The sequence below is a fragment of the Filicampus tigris genome, chromosome 5, assembly GCF_054856515.1.
Source record: "Filicampus tigris isolate MCC_2025a chromosome 5, RoL_Ftig_1.0, whole genome shotgun sequence".
In the NCBI taxonomy this organism is placed as follows: domain Eukaryota; kingdom Metazoa; phylum Chordata; class Actinopteri; order Syngnathiformes; family Syngnathidae; genus Filicampus; species Filicampus tigris.
In genome coordinates this window covers 4788724-4795339 of record NC_141221.1, presented here as the reverse complement: position 1 = coordinate 4795339, position 6616 = coordinate 4788724, and positions in this window count along the sequence as shown.

The following is a 6616-nucleotide window of genomic DNA, read 5'->3' as shown; positions in this document are numbered from 1 at the left end:
AGTGCTACACGTATATAAATGCACTCTATATGGAGAGAGTGATATAGAGTCACCTGCGTATTATTAAAATGATCACAATGATAATAATTTTTAAAAAGTGTATTATTTCAACATAACTAATATTTTTTACAAACAACTACATATGCATTGAAAATATAAACCGTTTATTTTGGGGGATTAAATACAAAATTGTGTTATTCCCACAATATTCTGCAGTGGCTCAGTACGTTAACATCCTCCAATATACTTGCCGTTTGTCTCATTGGCTAACCTAATACACACAATAGATTTGTTTATTTTAGGACACACAACAACACAATGTGCAAACATAAAAAAAAAAAAAAGAAAAAAAAAAGGCTGAGACTAATCCTTTGCACAAAAGATTAGAGGTCACAGTGAACTTCCAAGAAACAGTTCCTCATTTGCAGAAGAGATTTGGGACACAGTGTAAGGATTGTGATTAGCGTAACCTTTCTGAGGGAATGCTATTTTGCAGTAAGTGCTGTGTTACTTCAAGAGTTTTACTGTACTGTATATTTTTTAAAATGTCAAATCACTGCAATGAACACAAATTACAAAAAATCTGAGAGTGGTGTACATTCAGAGAAATACAGTAAAATTGTAATATTTTCTAGTCCACAAAATTTCACCCAAAAAATCATACATTAACACATATATACAAAGAAATACTTTTTGCATCATCAATATATATAAATCATTTTCTTTGAATAAATAAAATATTCAGATCATTTGACATAAATTAATACATGACATTTTAGTCCCCCTCACATCATGAGATCCTCTAAGAAGCTTTTTAGAGCGCAACTGTTATCAGAGCATAAAAGGTATGACAAACCACACGATTAATTAGCTGGGGGGGCAACTTCTTTATTTTCTAAAAAGTCTTAAACAATATCATGTGACCATCAAAATTCACTTTGGAACGAATGCAAATGTTCCGCTGCTGTGACTCAGCAGAGCATTAGAAGTAAAGGCAAACTCATTTTGTGTTTGTTTTTCTCTGATGGACATGGATGTCTGTTTTGCCTGCTCTTCTTCTTCTTGTTGTCAGTTCGGGGCAACCCTGACGGTGCCCCCACGGGCAATATGGACATACGGGCCAAATCATTCTTAGATGAGGTACTATGTAAAAATGAAAAGCCAATGAATGACTCGTCTAACCCTAAGACAATGTCCAAACGTAGCCCCTAACCCAGTGGTCCTCCACCTTTTTTCATTGATGTACTCCCTCAATTTTTTTTTTTTCAACCAAGAACCAAATAACCAGTGCAAAGCATTTGGGATCAGAAAAAAAATCAAACAGAGGGCTGTGCCATCAGTGTGTGATATATTTAGTTGGGTTTGGGCTTCACTGAGGATCTTTGTTATTCCTACTGGCAGGAAGGAAACTTCTGCGATCAAGCTCTCTCTTTTTTTTTTTTTTTTTTTTGCAATGATTCTACTTTTTAAATATATTTTATGGTAAGGCAAGGCTAAGCAACTTTATTTATGTGTTGAGTTAGTGTGACGGGGCAGTAAATTAAGTTCCACAAGCTGTTTTCCAACCAATTAACATTCTAGAAAAATGTTGTTTTTTTTTGTCATTGTAGTCTGATGAAACGATATAATAAAGTTTAAAAAATGTGAGGGGTGTACTAACTCTTGTCAGATACTGCATACTGCACATATCTTCTCTTTACAAGGGAAGTCAACGCAAACATATTTTTTTCAAGAATGTGTGCTATACAAGCCCACTAGTTGAAAGAGGACATTCTGATAAATATTGCGTTTGTGCAAAAAGTGTTAATACACTCGTTTTTAGCCATCTCTGGGGGTGACCATTTTGTCTTCTGTCTTCTGAAAATGACATCACAACCGCTCACAACGACCAATCCCGGCTTAGATTCAGAAAACAGGTCAGCCAAATACAACAACCAAAATCACCTAAATGAAAATGTGAGAAATTTTGAACTGGCTGATTTTGAAGGTGCAGTTGTGCCTAATGTTGTGACCAGTGCCCTTAAAAGAGGAAGTCAACCCAAACATATTTTTTTCAAGAATATGTTCTATGCAAGCCCACTAGTTGAAACAAAGCATTCAGATAAATATTGCGTTTGTGGAATATGAGTTAATCCACCTGTTTTTAGCCCCTCTGGGGCGGCCATTTTCTCACTTCTGTCGACTGAAAATGACATCACAACTACCCAGGGCTCAGGTAGGACCAATCACGGCTCAGCTTTAGAAAACAGGTGAGCTGTGATTGGTCATTACCTGAGCCCTGGGTAGTTGTGATGTCATTTTCAGTCAACAGAAATGACAAAATGGCCGCCCCCTGAGATGGCTAAAAAGGGGTGGAGTTTGCCGCTTGACTCATATTCCACAAACTCAATATTAATCAGAATGCTGTGTTTCAACTAATGGGCCTGCTGGGAACATATTCTTGAAAAAAATATCTTTCCACTTTAAATCTCGTTTAAAAAAAAACAAAAACAAAACATGTCATGGTAATCCCGTCAATATAACTCTAATGTCCCGTGATAAATAGTCAAAAATTCCCTGAGAAAATTTCACTTCCTTGATCCAAAAATATTTTTATAATATCTATGCGGACGATAGTGAGAGGCAGAAGAATTAAATCCTCTTCCATTAGAGGTCAGAGGATCCAATAAACCTGTGTATCCAACCACCTTTTTTCCATTCAGCTTGTTTTCAGTTATTCAGTATCATCGTTATTTTATTATTCATACATTTGTTTGGTGTTGTGCAGGAAGATATTTGTAATTTAAAATGGGGGAGCCTTATCACACTAATGCTTGGGAAACACTGTGAGTGATGGGAAGGGGTCATGAAAGATGGGTCTGAAATTGACTGAAATTCATTCCATTTATGGAAGCGTTTGCTTTGACCTGCATTTTACAAAACGTTTCATCTATAACCTACATTCCCCCTGGCTTGGATAATACATGCGCACACACATGCGCACACCCACACCCACACCCACACACGCGCACACACACAGTCTGAAAGAGGCTTACGACTCTTTACATTGCCCGTTGAGCCCTAAAGCTCCATACTCTATATTACAGCATTTCCTCTTTGACTTGACCACATGTCAGGATGTATCGTGAGAGTTCTTGAAAGGAATGAAAAATGTTTCGCTTTCCTATTGGTTTTCCTGCTTTTCTGTGGTGCACCATAGAACTATTGAACGGGAAGCAGATGCTAATATGAATACAATTCCTGCTTTACACTGTATGTATTAATCAATAATCACGTATTCATTTCTTAAAGGCTATGGACTCGCGATTTGGCATATTCTAAGATGTAAGTAAAGGAAATAAGCACATTTTTATAAGAAAAACAAATACGCAGTCTTATGAATCTTCTTTTAATATAGTTGTACTTCTTCCCTTAAAAATAAAATGTCTTTTTAAATGAATGGTTGTAATCCTTTGGGGGAGGGGGGGTGGGCGGAATCATAAGAAGAATGCATTCTGATTATAGAAATTAAACATACCATTTTATGTGAACCCTGTAGCCCAGATAAGGATAAGTGGTATAGAAAATTGGTACAACAACCAATCACGGCTGACCTGTTTTCCGAATCTGAGCCGTGATTGGTCGTTGTGAACAGTTGTGATGTCATTTTCAGTCGACATTAGACAAAATGGCCGCCCCCGGAGATGACTAAAAACGAGTGGATTAACACTTATTCCACAAACGCAATATTCATCAGAATGCCCTGTTTCAACTAGTGGGCTTGCATAGAACATATTCTTGAAAAAAAATGTTTGCGTTGACTTCCTCTTAAGTGTTTGGGGATCAGTGTTTTTCAAACTTTTTTGAGTCAAGGCACATTTATTTCATTGAAAAAATTTTAACAATATAAGTGTTACATTGTTTATATAAGCATTTTTTAACATTGAAGAATGACGTTATATTATAACGTCTTGAATAGGAATTCAATAAGCACAAAGAAAAAAGTATTTTATAATGTTTCATATTGATACTTACTCAGCGTGAAACATGGCCCTCTTTGGATAAACATGCGTCACTAATTCGCTTGTCTCTAAACAAAGACAATTCGGTACCTGCTGCTGCTGCCACCTGCTGGTATGGACGAGTGCTGCAATGTAGTAAAGACATGATTACGCTGCCAGGTGCTAGACCGGACGGGCACACAAATTCGATCATTTCCCACGGCACACCTGACAATATCTCACACCAGTGTGCCGCGGCACACAGTTTGAAAAACACTGCTATAGATTGAGGTATATTTAGGATCGAAACGATTAAAATAGGTCCCTGGCTGTAATGCAGTCATGCAAGGTACACCAGCATATACGGTACATATAAAAATAATTCTCAATATATTTATAAATAATGTGCATTTTTAGTAGGTGGTAGATCATTTTGAATCGGTCATGTCATAAGTAGCTCTCAGGCTGAAAAAGTGTGGGCACCCCTGGTGTAGAGGGAGAAGAGCAGCGGAGAGAGGACGCACCCTTGAGGAACACCTGTTGTCGACAAGCTTCTTGTTAGGAAGCTGTGGATCCATTGGCAGGTGGCGCTAGACACACTGAGCCGGAGAAGCTTGGAGGAAATCAGTTCCGGGATGATGGTATCGAACCCAGAACTGAAGTCCACATGAACTTGAATAATGGTGACAAGCTTGTTATTTGTGTGTTTGGGTGGCCACTTCGCAGGGATCAATTAAAAGCGCCACATAAGCCGGTGGAAAAACCACACCGTGCATCGGTCGTGCCGACTAGGCGATTCGCATAACAGGCTAGGGAACGATTGTACAGTGTAAGACGCATAAAGAAATTCCAACAAAGCCCCAGAATAGTTCATTGTAGCTTTACGCCATTTGACTTTAGCGATACAGTGTCTCACTTGTCTGACAGGTCACTGTATCGATTAACTGCAGGCTGGTTGTCCCGCTCCCGGCGCTCGATAGTAATTAGTCTCCTGACACTGTGGCACAAAAGGCCAGCGCTGCGTATTGTAATGCCTGAACTGGACATTCACACCAGCCGAGATCAGCTGCTCGCGCGTGGTAATTGACTCAGTGACGTGTGAAACGCCGACGTCCATTGTCCACACCGTCAAGTTGACACCACTGGCCACTTTTTTTTTTTTCCGTTGACAAAATGTCATTGGCAACCACATGAGCGTGGCCACGCAAGATGGATCCAGGACAGGGTCACGGGTCGTATTCGGCAACAGTCATGTGAGGAATTGCTTTTTTCTACGTGGAGACACTTGAATACGTCTTTCAATGTTGCTATCTTCAAGTCTACTCACTCAATTTTGACCACATTAATACAAAAAGTCGGTGCATCATAATTGCTTTGTTGAAAATGTTTGACTCTTCTCACAAGGTAACAGCTGTTTTTCCTCTAAAGAATAAAAACGTATTCTTGTAGGGTATAACTTCTTTACTCTCACAAAATAAAGCTTTGTTATTACAGGAACGGGTTTGTTCGAATAAGATGATGACTTTTTATATGAACTCTCATCTGACTTTCGTTGTTTTAAGAGTGCCACCTTTTGAATTTGTTTTTTAATGCTTGTGAGCTTTTAAAATGTTATCTTGAATTGTTATCAGCTACCTTCTCATTTTGTTATTTCACGATTTCTTGTCATCTTTAATATTTGATTTAAGGTATGATCATAAAGACTACAATGCCATGATACATTCATCTTAATTGTCACATGCATTATGATATTTTTCTTTGCACATTTGCTGGAGTGTTGTTTTCAGTGATTTATTGTCCGCTTACCAAATATGGTTTATTGGCCCATCAAAAGTCTGCTGATATAAATGTTATTATCTCGCAACTTTTGGCACATATTCTCTGAACACTAATCTTTTGATAAAGCGTATTGTACATGACATATTTGCGATGTAAAGGTAAATAGTAGTGGTCAACGGAGAAATAATCCATGGTCACATCTGCCATGTGTTGACTGATGAAGTACGCGTTCACGTTAGCATGTGTGCACATACACATGACATAGCCGTGTAGGGAGTGATGTCATGTTTTTATTGCAGTGGGACCACATGCATGCACAATGTTCAGATTAAGGCTATCCCTGCCCACACTGGTTGACTTTATGTTTAAGCTCCGCATTTTTTCACCTCCCTCCCCCGCACCCCCCCCCCCACTTCATCTCTCTTTATCGGTGTTCCCAGCACCATAAAAAGCAATGAGCTGCCAATGTGGCAATTCTTCAAACAACTGCATGTCCCCCTCTGATAGCCTCCAAAGTACCTTTTAGAACAGAGGGGGGCAATATACGCAATACCCATTCTTCGTTTTTATGCAAAAAGCGATAAAAAAAATAAGATAATGATGGGACATTTTTCAAGCATCGCAACATCGATGTTCCGGAATTACCAGCAAAACGTTTAATGAGCGTCCAATCAGATTACTGCAATGTCAGCCGAAATGTGATTGTTTTTCGGCATTGCTGTGATATGCTGTGAGTCACTTTTTAACAGCCATTTAGCAGAGCAAAAACATACACATGGCCAAAACTATCCGTAACTTCTGCACACAACCCAAGCTAAACTTTGGCTACTACGTGCTGAACTATGTGCCACCAGAAT